Genomic DNA, 18,532 nt, shown 5'->3' on the forward strand with positions numbered 1-18,532 from the left:
CTGACATAATTAATTGAATAAATAAGTACATGGGGGGAGGTTAATTCTTCCTTATAGTAATTTCAATTAGTAAATGTGATAGAATTGATTGAGATAGACAATTACAAGTTAGAAAACACTACAATAATAATTATTTCAGACAAGGATCATGAATGAATGGTAAAATTAGAGGGCAAAACCATTATTAGACACTGGATATTTAAATAGTTTTCGAAGTTTTTCCCCCAAGAATAGCTGTTAATTTCAGAGTAACTTTGCAGGGAAGCCAGATTCTACTTTGACCAGGTGATCAAAGTTAACATCGCCATTAATGACACACATGAATCCCCTAATATGTACAGTAAAAAGGGCTACATCACTACTGTAATTTTCCTCTCAAAATTTATAACCTGAATTTAATCATTAGTAAACATCAGATAAACCCAAACTGAGGGGCAGTCTCAACAATAAATGGTCAATGTTATTCTAAAGTATCAAAGTAATAAAAGACAAAAGAAGTGTGGTGTGAAGTCTCAGATCAAAGGCAAATGTGGATATGGGACAACCAAATGTAATGTGGAACCCAGTATAGTATGCTGATTCAGAAAAATGAAATTTAGTCACACAATTGAAGAAATTTCAAAAAATCAAATGATCAGTTAATAGTATTATATCATTGTCAAGTTCCATGTTGTCATGATTGAGTTGCAGTTATATGACATACAAACATTCAGGAAAGTTGAATGAAGTGTGTATAGAAACCCTATACTATTTTTCAACATTTTCATAAGCTTGAGGTTGCTTCAAAGTTTTAAAGTTAAAAATAAAATAATAGCATCATAATAAACAAGAAATATTGAAGATACATTTAACAAACTATACACAAGATTTTTACATTGAAAACTACAAAATATTAATGAGAGAATTAAAGACCTAAATAAATAAGATATATCATGTTTATTGATCATAAGACTCATTACTATTAAAATATTAACTCTATCCTACTACATCTATAACTGCAGTGAAATCCCCCCCAAAAAAATTCTGCAGGATTTTTAATTGAAATTTTAGAATTCATCCTGAAGTTTATATGGAAATTCAGGGAACCCAGAATAGCCAAAACAACTTTGAAAAATAGAAATAAAGTTGGAAGACTTATACTACCTGCTTTTGAGACTTACTATCAAGCTATAGAAATCAACACAGTGTGGTATTGGCACAGGATAGACATGGAAATTCCAGAGATAGTTCTGTCCATTTAGCCATTTAATTTTTTTGACAAATGCACAAAGTTAATTCAAAATTAGAAACCATGTTTTGCAAAAAAAAAAAAAAAAAATACCATTACCAAAAAATAGTTTTATCATAGATTAGGGAGAAAACCTGTACAAAACACAGGTGTAGAAAAGGAGTTATATGTAGAACATATAATGAGTTCCTATGACTCAATAAGAACACAAATATCCCCAATTTTTTAAAAAGAACTAAAATTTGAACAAATATTTCATTGAAAATATATATGAATGACAAAAAGCACATGAGTAGGTGCTCAAATTATTGGTCTTTGAAGTAATGTAAATTTAAACTGCCAGGAGACATCACTATATATCCAACAGTTGGTGAGGAAAAAGAACAACCTGAATTCTCACACTTTGCTGGTGGGAATGCTCAAATTAGATAGGAGAATTGGTTTAGAGTTAATGACCTCAAGAAGCTAGAAAAAGAAGATACAATTCTATTTTCTTAAGTGAAACAAAATTTAAAATCATTTTAAATTGCAAGTAGAGAAACTTCTGTTTGCATTGCAATTTTTATAACTACCTCATGATATAAGATGGTAGATCCTTTTTTAATTCCTGGAATTATGGTTCAAAATGTAAACCATGGACTATAGTTAATAGTACAATTTTAGTAATATGCTTTCATCAATTTTAAAGATGTTAACAACAGCACGGTATAGGTGAAACCTGTATTTTATGCGTGTTTTTTTCTGTAAACCCTACAATTTCTCTAATCGAAAATAAATAAATAAGCACCAAATAAGCTGCAAAATTTACTTCTATTTAACAGAACCTGTTAAATAAAATGAAATAACTGACTGGAACGGGTATTTCCGAGAATGATCCCTTTTACCAAAAAGGCAAAAAACAATGATGGCAGGGGCTTTCTAAGTAAATGAAATGCACCCTAAGGAACTGAAGCCAGCTTCCATCCAACAGAAATAGCTTATCAGAATGGGCAAGCATCTCATATTCACATGTATCTGTACTCCCTGCTTTGTGAGATATCCCAATGTAAAAAGAAAACTTTAATGCCAGCTAATCATTGTAACTCCTCGTTTGGAAATTCCCTAAATTCCTTTATAAGCAGCTGTGACCTGATGACTACTGGGACTCTCACTCCATTTTCAGTTTGAGATATCTCTGCTCACGAACAATTTTTCTCTCAATAAACCCTTTTATGTATTTAATTTAAATATATGTAGAAGTTGTTTCTTTTGACAGATCCAGTTTCCCAAATCTAATCTAAGACTCCCAAAATGCTCTATTCTCTCTCTCTCTCTCTCTCTCTCTCTCTCTCACATACACACACACATACACACACACACACACACACGTAATAGCTGAAAGCCAATAGATGATGCAGATTAATCAAGACTCTAAAGACAACTATCAAGACAACTGATGAAGACATCTTGAAGATTTTTAATAGTGAAGCCTCCCATGAGATAAACTCTATATTTTCTCTTTTATTCAGCTACTGCTTAAAGAGTTCAAGCTCGATAAACACTTTTTTTCTCTTTTACCTGTCATGTATCATTTTTTAAAATTTTTCAGTGACGTATTTGAGAAGCTCAAACTAATATGAGAAGCAAAGCTGTTCTGACATTTCACAATTACACAGAGCAGCCTTGGGAAGGCTAGTATATTCTAGTGTCGCAACCACTCTCATGTCTACAAGTGTTGCTTGAGTTAAACCTACAAACCAGGGTGTTATGTAGAAAATGACTCAGAATATCTGATAGATTTCACAAGAAAATTTTACAAAACTTTCAATCGTGTTTTAATATTGAGTACTGCTTTCCGTCTTGGGTGTATCTGGGATTATGTTCAGAACAATTCATTTGGAGGCGTTTTGAGAGTATTTTAACAACTTCTTATATCTGAGTCCAGGGCAAAAGTCTTTTAAATGATGAAATACATGCTTCCTCCACATTTTACCAAAAGACCTAGAAAAAGTAAGAAGGATGAATGGATTAGATTGGAAAAAAAAAAAAAAAAGCTTTGGTCTGTTGTCTCCGTCAGGGTCATGACATTCTGAGGCTTCTTCATTGATAATAAACAAATAGACCATTTTATTTTTGGGGGTGGGGGCAGCTGGACAAGGAACCAATTGAGGGAAAGCTTCTTTGGATTTTCCAGCAATATTAAATTGACTGGCAGTCAGAAATACAGAGATTGACAAACTCTGCATTCACTGAAGGAGAATGTTATTCAAAGAATAACCAATTTTAAGGCAGTTTACTGGATTTGGATAATATGGGCTTTGAGTAGATGAACAAAGTAACATGTTACCAAAATAACTCTCCTTATATCCCATTTTTATACATTAAGATATCCTATTTTATCAAATTTTAAGTGACCCCTGAATCATTCAAACATTCTCTTCAAACTGTGTAACCTGGGAGCAAATTAATAATCTTTTAGCTATTCACTTGAGCAATATATTTTTGCCTTCCATAAATAGCATCCTAGATTGTTAAGAGATATCATTTGACTTGTAAGAGGTTTTCTATTAGAATGATATACCATCGTAATCAAATAAATCATATAAATGCTATTCCAAAATTGTAGTAGAGGTATTTTCAAAATACATTCATCAAGTTCATTTCAAATACTGCTGTGTATAACATTCAAAAGGCAAACACTGGAAATACGAGTATGCATGCTGTCAATATAAAAGTTTCTATTCTATCTAGTTGGAATGAAAACTGCTTGATTTTCACTAAGAGACTTGGCTGACTTCCAAAAGACTTAACCTGTTTAATATAAAAACCAAGATCCCTTTATCCCAGGCATCAATAGCTCTTCCTCAATTAAACAGCAACAATTTTGAAGATGGAGGCATAAATTAGTACAGAATCACAAGTATCTCACGCCACATATATGCTTTAATTAAAAATAAAATGAAAACAAGCCACCAAATAGAATCTAAGCGGCATCTTGTCCAAGATTGGAGGGAGTATTTCAAAGGGAAGCTGCACTGCAGCATAAGAGAGACTGAAATTGGAGCTTTTCTGTCCAACTTGAATCCAATGATAGCAAATGTTTCAGAAACATTGCTCTCCTGAAAGATCAAGTCATATATTTTTAAAAGTGTTCCTTTCAGGAAACATTGATACAATTTACCTGTAGTATAAGAAGACAGTATCACTCCAGAATCTCTATGTTTCTATTTCAGAAGGAAAAACAAGGCACAGAATGAAAAATAGATTTTGTTTTTTCCCCACTAGTTTGAAGTGAGAGTAAAAGAAGCCAGAAAAATATGGCAAAGGTACTCTATTTCCTTGTAATAACTTAGTGTACTTTCTGTAATATATGTGTTTATGTATATTTATATATATTATATATTCAATGAAGATCTTTTATATGTGAATTTAAAGGTTATAATTAATGTATTTCTTACAAGGAATTTGTTCCACATATCATTCTTTTTCTGAATTTTTTTTTTTAGGAAGAGACTATTTTCACAGTGTATTTTCTGTCATTTAATAATTAAATATTTGAAAATAAGGTCTTAAAAATATCCCATAATATTTCCTTATCAAAGCTGTAACAATTCTTTTATCCTTAGAAAACATTTTTTACATCAATAATTTCAAGAAAAAAATGAAAGGTTGCTATTTATCAGCTGCCTCACTATATAGGAAAAGCTTGTTTATTTATTTTTAATTATGCCATGATATATTCACTTCTGGAAAAATGTTACTTTCACATGAAGTTCTGGATATTTTTTTTAAAAATAATGAAGAAACTTTAGGTTAAAAAATAATCAGTCTTAGTAACTTCACTAAGAAAATTCTTTTCCAGTGTTTGTGAATTGAGAGGTTAGGAGCCTTTTACATGAAAATCAGACTGTTTGATCATTTTAAACACCTGCAGAATAGCAACAACTACCACTAATCATGAACATTTGTAAATTGAGGGAAATTACCCTTGCGTGAGATTTTGTAAAATATCTGAATGAAAAACACACCCTCTGAGTTCTGCTTTTGTTCCAAATTTACTCATTTTGGATCTGCTGAGGGTCATTCCAGGGAAGAAATGGTAGACAGTGAGCAGCCTGCTCCCGTCCTGTCAAACCTGCCTTTAAGAGCACAAAAGACAATGGAATCTACCTGTGGCCCTAAAATGAACTATTTCCCACTCAACCTGCTATTTGAGGGCCCTCTGAATAACAGGTTTCTGCTGTTACTATGATTACCCAGTCGAATAGTTCTCACTCCTGAGATTATTTAAGCAGGCATTTCTACCCAGAGGCTGTTGCGCTAACAAATTCTCACACTTAGAACTATTTTGCCTAAGGACAGATCAGAGTAAAAATAATTAATTAAGCCACGTATTTTAAATAGTTTTACAACTAATGCTTCTTATGGTGCATAAGTGAGATATTTTATAATAGAAAAGACGAAAAATGTGGGGATAAAGGGAGTAATTTCTATCTTAGTAGTTAATTAAAATTCAATGCTTTTCTCCCTCTACATGTACTATGCATCTATCTATATTTCAAATTCTGACACTTTGCATTTATTTTCCCGTAATTCATTTTATTAAGAATTTTTAATACTACAGCATTCAAATTTTCTCTAAAATGCCATATTCTGCTCTAAGTAAACATTGCCAGAAGTTATTATTTCTTTAATGTCATTTCTTCTGGATTTTAAGCTATTGCATAAAATTCATATTGCAGATAAACCTTCAGAATGCAAAGTACCTTTTCCTCTATTGGTTAATTACTTAAACCTTGTTTGACTACTTCTGTGAGCAAGGAGCAGCATTCTTACAAGTCCACTCAATATGGCCAAAATGGTATGAACACCTGCACAAACTTTTATTTTTCCTTTTGCTCAGAAAAAAAAAATGGCCATAATTCAGTAGTGAGAGGGTGTCAATGAATTATTAATAACTTCTGTGTAAATGAGGGTCATACAATTGGCTCCCTTGTACTAGGCAGGTATTACATTTTCCCACAAGGTTTTATTTTAGTTAATTTAAATCGAATCATTAACCACTGCAATTTTGGCAGCTGCCAGAGGAAGGTGACAAAAAATAAGCAGTTTTAATTGTTCAAGGACATGCTCTGAAACTATTTAGTATATAAATCAACTGCTCACATTCCTTTAGTTATGTTAGCTAATAAAATTTTCTCACTTTAACTGAATTTGCATAAGTAACTGATGGCTTTAGTATCACCCAAATGTTAATGCTGATCTTAAGTCATAGTGAAAAATATCATTAAATAAGCAATATATTTTCTCATGAATACATTTTGAGGCTTTGGGTATAATATATGATTAAAAAAAGGAAACATTTAGTATTCATAGAAAACAATCAGGTGGTAGCTTTCCCTTGTACAAAAAACGAAGATAGCATTTCTAAATAGTTTTGGTTAATTATTATATTCAGGCAGACTTTCTAACTTAGCTTCAACTTTTCATCGTAGCACTGATACATAGCTCTGGCTGGACAAGTCATGTATTTGACCTTGTGGGTACTTTCAGAACAGGATCTGTGATGAAGTGAAAAGGGTCCTGAGATAAGTATATATATTCTTGGGGGGTTGGGGGAGGTGGTGAGAGAACTAGATCTACAACTATGAGCAAATTATGAAACTCTGAGAGGGGCCTAGATGGCGGCTTAGTAAGGTGCGCACGTCTTAGTTCCTCCTCCAGAACAACTACTAAATAACCAGAAACAGTACAGATCAGCTCTTGGAGCCACGACAGAGACCGGACACACAGCGTACCCCAGTCTGGACTGGCTGGACCAACTGCGAGACTCTGCTGCGGTGAGATTCCCGAGCGGCGCACGCTTCACCGGGCTGTGGCGGCGGGCAGCCAGTGCCCCTCCCTCCCTCCTTCCTGGGCCGGCTGAGAGTCTCGGAGAGGCAAGTTCCCCAAGCCGCGGTGGCCGGCACCCCTCCCTCGCAGGCGGCTTCCCGGACAGGCTACGAGTCTCGGATTAGCAAGATCCCCAAGCCGTGGCAGCCGGCAACCGGCGCCCCTCCCCCACAGGCAGCTACCTGGAGGGAAAGGAAAGAGTCTCCAACAGTAGCAGGGACTGAGTCCAACCAAACACCAGTAGTGGCATTAATAAACAAATTCTGACTACTAAAAATAGGCTCCCAGCTCAGGCGAAACTGATCAAGGCGGAAGTCACCTATTGGGCTAACTGAAAAAAGGAAAGGGGGCAAAACAGAGCCTTCTGCAGTTGTTTCTATGGAGGCTTGGTGCCTCTGGGCTCAGCGCCGGGATTACACAGGTTGCAACTGCCCCAAACGCAGAAACAGGCTGCTTTCAGGGCTGTCTACCACCTGAACCTTCCCCACGGGAGGGGTGAAACGCATCTCAGGTGGAATCCCTCTCTCAAGGAATACAGATCCCAGAACTTCACAATTTGAAGCCATTGAAATCAGCCTACAGCCTTTCCTCTGTCTCCACTATGCTCACAGCAGGGAGAGCCTTCCAAAGTTAAAGGAGCCACAACATCTTTTGCTGGTGGGACCCGCAGACAGACAAGCGCCACATACTGGACAGGATAAGAAAAACAGAGCCCAGTACCTTCACAGGAAGGTCTTTCAACCTGCTGGGTCTCACACTCAGGGAAATCTGATTAAATGTCCAGATGCCAGCAAAAAATAACAAATCACACCAGGAAAATTGAAGTTATGGCCCAGTCAAGGGAACAAACCAATAGCTCAAATGAGATACAGGAGCTGAGACAACTAATTCTGAATATACAAACAGAAATGAAAAACCTCTTCAAAAACCAAATCAATAAATTGAGGGAGGACATGAAGAAGGCAAGGGATGAACAAAAAGAAGAAATGGAAAGTCTGAAAAACAAATCACAGAACTTACGGGAATGAAAGATACAGTAGAAGAGATGAAAAAAACAATGGAAACCTACAATGGTAGATTTTAAGAGACAGAGGTTAGAATTAGTGAACTGGAGGATGGAACATCTGAAATCCAAAAAGAAACAGAAACTGTAGGGAAAAGAATGGAAACATTTGAGCAGGGGCTCAGGGAGTTGAATGATAATATGAAGCGCACAAATATATGTGTTGTGGGTGTCCCAGAAGGAGAAGAGAAGGGAAAAGGAGGAGAAAAACTAATGGAAGAAATTATCACTGAAAATTTCCCAACTCTTATGAAAGACCTAAAATTACAGATCCAAGAAGGGCAGCATACCCCAAAGAGAATAGATCCAAATAGGCGTTCTGTAAGACACTTACTAGTTAGAATGTCAGAGGTCAAAGAAAAAGAGAGGATCTTGAAAGGAGCAAGAGAAAAACAATCCATCACATACAAGGGAAACCCAATAAGACTATGTGCAGATTTCTCAGCAGAAACCATGGAGGCAAGAAGACAGTGGGATGATATATTTAAATTACTAAAAGAGAAAAACTGCCAACCAAGAATTCTATATCCAGCAAAATTGTCCTTCAAAAATGAGGGAGAAATTAAAACATTCTCAGACAAAAAGTCACTGAGAGAATTTGTGACCAAGAGACGAGCTCTGCAAGAAATATTAAAGGGAGTACTAGAGCCAGATATGAAAAGACAGAACAGAGAGGTGTGGAGAAGAGTGTAGAAAGAAGGAAAATTAGATATGATATATATAATACAAAAAGCAAAATGGTAGAGGAAAGTATTACCCAAACAGTAATAACACTAAATGTTAATGGACTGAATTCCCCAATCAAAAGATATAGACTGGCAGAATGGATTAAAAAACAGGATCCTTCTATATGCTGTCTACAGGAAACACATCTTAGACCCAAAGATAAACATAGGTTGAAAGTGAAAGGTTGGGAAAAGATATTTCATGCAAATAACAACCAGAAAAGAGCAGGAGTAGCTATACTAATATCCAACAAATTAGACTTCAAATGTAAAACAGTTAAAAGAGACAAAGAAGGATACTATCTACTAATAAAAGGAACAATTAAACAAGAAAACATAACAATCATCAATATTTATGCACCGAATCAGAATGCCCCAAAATACGTGAGGAATACACTACAAATACTGACAAAGGAAATAGATACATCTACCATAATAGTTGGAGACTTCAATTCCCCACTCTCATCAATGGACAGAACATCTAGACAGAGGATCAATAAAGAAACAGAGAATTTGAATATTACAATAAATGAGCTAGACTTAACAGATATTTATAGGACATTACACCCCACAACAGCAGGATACACCTTTTTCTCAAGTGCTCATGGATCATTCTCAAAGATAGACCATATGCTGGGTCACAAAGCAAGTCTCAACAAATTTAAAAAGATTGAAATCATATACAACACTTTCTCGGATCATAAAGGAATTAAGTTGGAAATCAATAATAGGCAGAGTGCCAGAAAATTCACAAATACGTGGAGGCTCAACAACACACTCTTAAACAACCAGTGGGTCAACGAAGAAATTACAAGAGAAATTAGTAAATATCTCGAGGCGAATGAAAATGAAAACACAACATATCAAAACCTATGGGACACAGCAAAGGTAGTGCTAAGAAGGAAATTTATTGCCCTAAGTGCCTATATCAAAAAAGAAGAAAAGACAAAAATTCAGGAATTAACTGTCCACTAGGAAGAACTGGAGAAAGAACTGCAAACTAACCCCAAAGCAAGCAAAAGGAACGAAATAACAAAGATTAGAGCAGAAATAAATGAAATTGAGAACATGAAAACAATAGAGGAAATCAATAAGACCAGAAGTTGGTTCTATGAGAAAATCAACAAGATTGATGGGCCCTTAGCAAGATTGACAAAAAGAGGAAGAGAGAGGATGCAAATAAATAAGATCAGAAATGGAAGAGGAGACATAACCACTGACCTCACAGAAATAAAGGAGGTAATAACAGGATACCATGAACAACTTTATGCTAATAAATACAACAATGTAGATGAAATGGACAAGTTCCTAGAAAGGCATGAACAACCAACTTTGACTCAAGAAGAAATAGACAACCTCAACAAACCAATCACAAGTAAAGAAATTGAATCAGTCATTCAAAAGCTTCCCAAAAAGAAAAGTCCAAGACCAGATGGCTTCACATGTGAATTCTACCAAACATTACAGAAAGAATTAGTATCAACCCTGCTCAAACTCTTCAAGAAAATTGAACTGGAGGGAAAGCTACCTAATTCATTCTATGAAGCCAACATCACCCTCATACCAAAACCAGGCAAAGATATTACAAAAAAAGAAAACTGCAGATCAATCTCTTTAATGAATATAGATGCAAAAATCCTCAACAAAATTCTAGCAAACCGAATCCAGCAACACATTAAAAGAATTATACATCATGACCAAGTAGGATTCATCCCAGGTATGCAAGGATGGTTCAACATAAAAAAATCAATTAATGTAATATACCATGTCAATAAATCAAAGCAGAAAAATCACATGATCATCTCAATTGATGCAGAGAAGGCATTTGACAAGATTCAACATCCTTTCCTGTTGAAAACACTTCAAAGGATAGGAATACAAGGGAACTTCCTTAAAATGATAGAGGGAATATATGAAAAACTCACAGCTAATACCATCATCAATGGGGAAAAACTGAAAACTTTCTCCCTAAGATCAGGAACAAGACAAGGATGTCCATTATCACCACTATTATTCAACATCATGTTGGAGGTTCTAGCCAGAGCAATTAGACAAGAAAAAGAAATACAAGGCATCAAAATTGGAAAGGAAGAAGTAAAACTATCACTGTTTGCAGATGATATGATACTATACATCGAAAACCTTGAAAAATCCACAGCAAAACTACTAGAGCTAATAAATGAGTACAGCAAAGTAGCAGGTTACAAGATCAACATTCAAAAATCTTTAGCATTTCTATACACTAGCAATGAACAAGCTGAGGGGGAAATCAAGAAACGTATTCCATTTACAATTGCAACTAAAAGGATAAAATACTTAGGAATAAATTTAACTAAAGAGACAAAAGACCTATACAAAGAAAACTACAAAAAACTCTTAAAAGAAATCACAGAAGACCTAAATAGATGGAAGAGCATACCGTGTTCATGGATTGAAAGACTAAATATAGTTAAGATGTCAATTCTACCTAAATTGATTTACAAATTCAATGCAATACCAATCAAAACCCCAACAACTTATTTTTCAGAAATAGAAAAACCAACAAGCAAATTTATCTGGAAGGGCAGGGTGCCCCGAATTGCTAAAAGTATCTTGAGGAAAAAAACCAAGCTGGCGGTCTCATGCTCCCAGACTTTAAGGCATATTATGAAGCCCCAGTGGTCAAAACAGCATGGTACTGGCATAAACATAGATATATCGACCAATGGAATCGAATAGAGTGCTCAGATATAGACCCTCTCATCTATGGACATTTGATCTTTGATAAGGCAGTCAAGCCAACTCACCTGGGACAGAACAGTCTCTTCAATAAATGGTGCCTAGAGAACTGGATATCCATATGCAAAAGAATGAAAGAAGACCTGTATATCACACCCTATACAAAAGTTAACTCAAAATGGATCAGAGATCTAAACATTAGGTCTAAGACCATAGAACAGTTAGAGGAAAATGTAGGGAGATATCTTATGAAACTTACAATTGGAGGCAGTTTTATGGACCTTAAACCTAAAGCAAGAACACTGAAGAAGGAAATAAATAAATGGGAGCTCCTCAAAATTAAACACTTTTGTGCATCAAAGAACTTCATCAAGAAAGTAAAAAGACAGCCTACACAATGGGAGACAATATTTGCAAATGACATATCAGATAAAGGTCTAGTATCCAGAATTTATGAAGAGATTGTCCAACTCAACAACAAAAAGACAGCCAACCCAATTACAAAATGGGAAAAAGACTTGAACAGACACCTCTCAGAAGAGGAAATACAAATGGCCAAAAGGCACATGAAGAGATGCTCAATGTCCCTGGCCATTAGAGAAATGCAAATCAAAACCACAATGAGATATCATCTCACACCCACCAGAATGGCCATTATCAACAAAACAGAAAATGACAAGTGCTGGAGAGGATGTGGAGAAAGAGGCACACTTATCCACAGTTGGTGGAAATGTCAAATGGTGCAACTACTGTGGAAGGCAGTTTGGTGGTTCCTCAAAAAGCTGAATATAGAATTGCCATACGACCCAGCAATACCATTGTTTGGTATCTACTCAAAGGATTTAAGGGCAAAGACACAAACGGAAATTTGCCACCAATGTTTATAACAGCGTTATTTACAATTGCAAAGAGATGGAAACAGCCAAAATGTCCATCAACAGAAGAGTGGCTAAACAAACTGTGGTATATACATACGATGGAATATTATGCAGCTTTAAGACAGAATAAACTTATGAAGCATGTAAGAACATGGATGGACCTAGAGAACATCATGCTGAGTGAGACTAACCAAAAACTAAAGGACAAATACTGCATGGTCCCACAGATGTGAACTGACATTAGAGAATAATCTTGGAATATGTCATTGGTAACACAGACCATCAGGAGATAGAAATAGGGTAAGATAATGGGTAATTGGAGCTGAAGGGATACAGACTGTGCAACAGGACTGGATACAAAAACTCTGAAATGGACAGCACAGTAATACCTAATTGTAATGTAATTATGTTAAAACACTGAGTGAAGCTGCATCTGAGTTATAGTTTTATTTTATTTTATTTTATTTTTTCTCTCTATTATCGTTTTATTTCTTTTTCTGTTGTCTTTCTATTTCTTTTTCTGAATCGATGCAAATGTACTAAGAAATGATGAATATGCATCTATGTGATGATATTAAGAATTACTGATTGTATATGTAGAATGGAATGATTTCTAAATGTTGTTAGTTAATTTTTTTAATTAATAAAAAAAATTATGAAACTCTGAAATAAGAAGACTTGGCAGGATAATCTGTAAGAGCCCTTCTAGCTCCTGCAGCAATATTATCCAAACTGAAGGGAACTCTCTATAGGCAGGAAGACTGCCTTACAATCTTTTTCTAATCTGTCAGATATGAACAATCCATATAGAAATGACTGATTAAAGTAAATTAATATATTGTGTGCACTGTTATATTTTTGATCCATGTGAGGTAGATTTTCCAACAGAAATATTTAACTGCATTGATGATAACCTTGCCATAACTTCTCGTGTTCAATTATGCATTATTTTCATATGATTAGTTAGTTCCAATATTCTGTGTGAATTTCAAGAAGAAAGGGAAGGAAACAGTAGAGGAATAGGGTTTCAGCCAGGGAAAAGGTTAAAAAGAATCAAAGAGCAGTTTCAGCAAAGCAGGAAGGGGACTTTGGGGAAAGCATCATAAGAATGAACAAGACTTGATCTTTGCACCCCCGAGCTTTTGGAAAGCAGTCTTGGGCTAACCTGATTACATATGTGCACTTTTGATAAACCTCCACACTTCTGATGCTGAAGATAACCCAAGGAAATAATTCTACCATACTATAATCCAGGGTTTAAAAGAAACTGGCTACAAAGTTTCTGTTTGGAGTAATGGAAAAGTTTTGGTAATGATTGTGGTGAAAGCACAAATTGTGAATGTATTTAAGCCCACTCAATTGTTTACTTGAGAGTGACTAAAATGATTAATTTTAGGTTGTATATATGTTACCAGAATAGAACTGTACAACAGGAAGAGAAAACCCTAAATTAAACCATGGACTATAATTAATAACATGATTAAAGTAACAATGTTTCAGCAACTGAAACAAAGACACCACTTAATGCAAAATGTTAATGATAGGGAAAACCAATTGCAGGGGGAGGGAAAAAAAAGAGAACTCTGTACTTTCCACATGATTTTTCTAGAAACCTACAACTGCTCTAACTGAAGGAATGAAAGTGAAATGCTAAGAGTTTAGAAAAGGCAAAAAAACTGTAAATTCATAGTAAGTGATAAGAGTCCTTGCTTTCTGGGTTATGTTTGGTAATTTAATATGTAGCCTCATTCAAGAGCCATCTGAGAATAAAGATAACGTTCTCTGGTTCCAGGCCAGACTAAATGAATCCAGAATAAAGGTCACTGCAGACATTCCATCAAAAAGACAGAGAAAACTGTACATACTATATGCTATACTTTTGGATGCCAAATAAAATTGATTCTCCATTTCCTAGGTAAATATATATAGGATATGGAAATTAAATGGTTATTCAAAATAAAGACAAGCAAGATTGTCAGGCTTTCCTTTTGATACAAGTTGTAAGAATTAAAAGCAATTGGCCTATGTGGTTACATGAGAATTTGTGCTAATGGATCCAGCACATATGCTTGGGACACAACTCCTAACTCTATAAATTGTTCCCCAAACAGTCACACTGCAATTTTTACAGACAGTGCATTGCCTCTTATGTTCCTACTGCCTTTGGGAAAGCTTTTTCTTCTTTTATGAAGATCTGAGTCAGACAGAGATAATAAGGAAGCCAGCTGGCACATTTCCCAGTAAGACAAGGCAACCCAAAAATGTCATCAAGAGAAGTGTACATTGCCAGACTGTGGTTAGTCAGCCATCAATGTGAGTGAATTTACAACATTTAACTATGCCACCAAAAGATACTAGACTTTGAGAACCCAATCTTTCTTAGGCTCACATGTTCAAAATGATTTTTTTCATCATTTACATTACAAGATTAGTTTCTTATAAGAATAAGATCATCAGGGGGTATGAGGGTAGTTCAGTGGTAGAATTCTCGCCTGCCATGTGAGTGGCCGGGGTTTGATTCCTGGCCCATGCACTCCCCCAAGGCAATCAAAACAAAGAAACCAATAAAAACAAACAAACAAGATTTAAACAATGGAACTGCAATAATGGGCTTCTAACATGGAAAAAGAATAAAATGTAACTCCACCATATAGCACACACACACAGAGAGAGAACAAGGTCATCCTCTGTCCACTAAACAAGGGCTCCACACTTCCTGCCTAGAAATTCCTCCAAAGAAACTTGAACTACGTTTCAGATCATACCATTCCTAGTTTAGTGTAATTGTTTATGGCTTTTTCATTATAGTATCTTTACTCTAAAAGGAATCCATATTTGGAGAGGACTGTCAGTGGTGTTTGGCCTGTTCAGTTTTAGCAATACATTCACTCCTTTGGTTGAACTTCAATTATGTCATTTGTTCACCTCACTTTCTTATATCTCAAAATATAAACATATTGAAGCCTCTCCCTCTTTTCTTACAGGTTTCTAATAATGTTTGTTTGCTACTCCTATTCAACATATTCTTCTGAGTTTAACCTGGAATGTTTTATTTCTTTTAAATAATCATACTGTATTTCTCTCCTTCAATACAAGAATTTTCTGTTTTAACTACTTGCCCAGTACAATTAGTACTGAGTGGATAAAATATGTCTCATACAAATAGCAGCTTTGCCACACAAATTTAGTGCCATGTTACATCTGATCCAGCCTGTTATCAATTAAGATTTGCCAATGAAAGGTACAGAGGTCCACTGAGGTATCAATTTTGAAAGTTAAACATAGTGTAGTTCTCTAAGAAGTCACCTTTGGTATTGATCCATATATTTGATTTTTAAAAATTCATTTAAATTTTCAATATCCCTCAATATAATGAGCCTCAAAGTATTACATTTTATAACATTTCTATGATGACATACTTTTATTTGTACTATATTTCTGTGTTTACTATAGATGTTATGTTTTGCTAAGTCTGTATTTACTTGACACATTTAATGTCTTACTTTTAAGATTTTGATCAGGATTCCTTCTTAGTCTTCTAAACTTCAGTAATATATTTTAGAAAAATAATGATACAGGTGAATAAGATTATATAAATAAAAGGAAACAACAGAAAAATAAAATAATTTATTATTTCATGAAGATTTCTTTAACTTCCCCCTATAATTTCACTCAAAATAAATGGTATTTAAAATAAATAAATAAATAAATAAATAAATAAATAAATAAATGGCATTTATAAGTTTACTCATGAAAAGAATACCATCGACAACAAGAAAAAGAATAACTATTTTTGAACTCAGGAAGTGCACAGAAACAGCAGCCGGGATCCTGCCCACCACCCACCAGGCACATAGACTATAAAATCTCCAAAGCAGATTCCCAACTACATCCAGACACAAAAACCCAAGTCCACAGAGGCCCAGCAGGACTTAAACTATGGGGGAGGGTGGAACCAAAGTGGAAAGCCTGGAACAATTTTACAAAATGGAAGACTAGGGAGGGGACTGCAAAATCTTCCCTAGAAGTAGCAAGCAGTCTGGCTAAGGCTACTCAAATCAAGTGTTTGGGGACCCGAGGGACAGGGGAGGGCATTTCAAGGCCCAGGTCACTGAGGACAAAGAGTCTGAGAAAATGGGAACAGAGATCAGTTTCCAGCTCTGGGTCCTGTCCCCTCTCCTACCCACGAGGCAAATAGTAGTGGGAAGTTAGCTCCTTGCTGGGGAAAGGCAACAGACTGGAGCAACTGGGGGTATCCTCTACTGCAAGTAAAGTGAGGAACACAGCCCCACACAGAGTCAGATTCTGGCTAGTGAAGTAAGGGCACAGGAACCCCACTGCTACAGCCTTGCCTGATTAGACTCAGCCAGGAGTCAGAGGTTATTCAGCCCCACTTGGTCAGAAGCAGGCAGGGCTTAGAGGTAATCCAGCCCTGCCCTGCCAGACACTCCCTAAACTTGGGAGGAAACAGCTTCTGAGGGCAATTATGTCACTGAACAGTGCCATCTGCTGGGCAGTCTGGAAAGTGCAGGAGAATTGTAGGACTTGCCAGCATGTCTCTAGCCTTTATCCCAGGTGCAGTCAGAGCAGATCTACACACCCTGCATAGTATTTGGCTCTGCTTTGACTGAGAAATATGACAACCCAACTGTCAAAGCAGTGCCCTAATACAAGCTCAGGTTTTGCTGGACAGTGAAATGCAGATCACTTGGGGATGGCTGTTGGTTAGTGAAGAGGAAACAGTCCTGTAATTCAAGGCCCTTCTACTGACCAGAGTTGGTGGTAGCACATATGGAGAGTGGTGGCCTTGGCTGGATTGTAGCCTGGTAGGGCCTGACACAGTGTGCTGCTGTAGTTGGGAAGAGATCGGGTTGTAGGGAAGAGGTGGACCAAGAGTGCCATCTTCTGGGAAGACAGGGAAAGTGCACTCTGACAGACTTTTTATGACTTTCAACACAAACCCAAGCAAATATAAAATTTTAGATGAGCATGGGAAATCAATTCTGAAAATAATTTTAACAGGGATAATCAAATGCCTAAAAATTAGCAAAAAATCACAAAGCACATGAAGATGCAAGAAAAGATGGCCAAGCTAAATGGCTAAATTAGAAAAGCCAGGAGAGACACAGAATTTGGAAGAACTAATCAAAGAAGTACATACAAATCTCCAGAACAACTTCAATGAATTGGCTAAAGACATAAAGGATATCAAGAGGAAACTGGAAGAGCATAAAGAAGAATTTGAAAGGGTAAATAGAAAGATAGCAGATCTCATGGAAATGAAAGATATTGTGGATCAAATTAAAAGTACACTAAAGACACACAACAGCAGATTTGAACAAGCAGAAGAGAGGAGTAAATGTCTAGGAAGAGTATTTGAAGAGATAACTGGAGAAAATTTTCCAACCTTTATAAAAGGCATTAATATACAAATCAAAGAATTCCAATGAATTCCAAATGGAGTAAATCCAAATAATCCCACTCCAGGTCACATATTAATGAGATTGTTAAATATTGATGAGAAAGAGAAACTCCTGAAAACAGCAAGAGAAAAGAAATTCATCACATATAAGGGAAGCCACATAAGACTAAGTACTGATCACTCAATGGCCATTATGGAGGCAAGAAGGCAGTGGTATGACATATTTAAGGTTCTGAAAGAGAAAAATTGTTAGCCAACGTCCAAATATTTCAAAATAAAAAGTTTAAAAAAAAAACATGCCAGGATATACATTCTTCTCTAGTGCTCATGGAATATTCACAAGACAGATCATATGCTGGGCACAAAAGAGCTCTCAATAAATTTTAAAAGATTGAAATTATTCAAAGCACTTTCTGTGATATAATGGAATGAATCTGGAAATCAACAACCACCAAAGAAACAGAACTTTCACACATATATGGAGATTAAATAACACATTCTTAAACAACCAGTGGGTCAAAGGAGAAATTGGTAAATATCTGGAGACAAATGTCAGGTCTCAGAAAAAAAACTCTATAGGTAAAAGGAACACTGGACCCAGGGGCTCCTCAGCTTCTTTTGCAGAGC

At 35.8% G+C, this 18,532-nt stretch overlaps 1 protein-coding gene across 1 annotated transcript in view; it reads right to left on the reverse strand.

Moving 5' to 3' along the window:
- The window catches only part of LRP1B (LDL receptor related protein 1B), a 1,945,542-nt gene that overhangs the window by 300,422 nt on the left and 1,626,588 nt on the right, over positions 1 to 18,532 (reverse strand). The gene's annotated exons all lie outside the window — the stretch shown is intronic.

Source organism: Tamandua tetradactyla, chromosome 3 (genome assembly GCF_023851605.1).
Source record: "Tamandua tetradactyla isolate mTamTet1 chromosome 3, mTamTet1.pri, whole genome shotgun sequence".
NCBI classification, from domain to species: domain Eukaryota; kingdom Metazoa; phylum Chordata; class Mammalia; order Pilosa; family Myrmecophagidae; genus Tamandua; species Tamandua tetradactyla.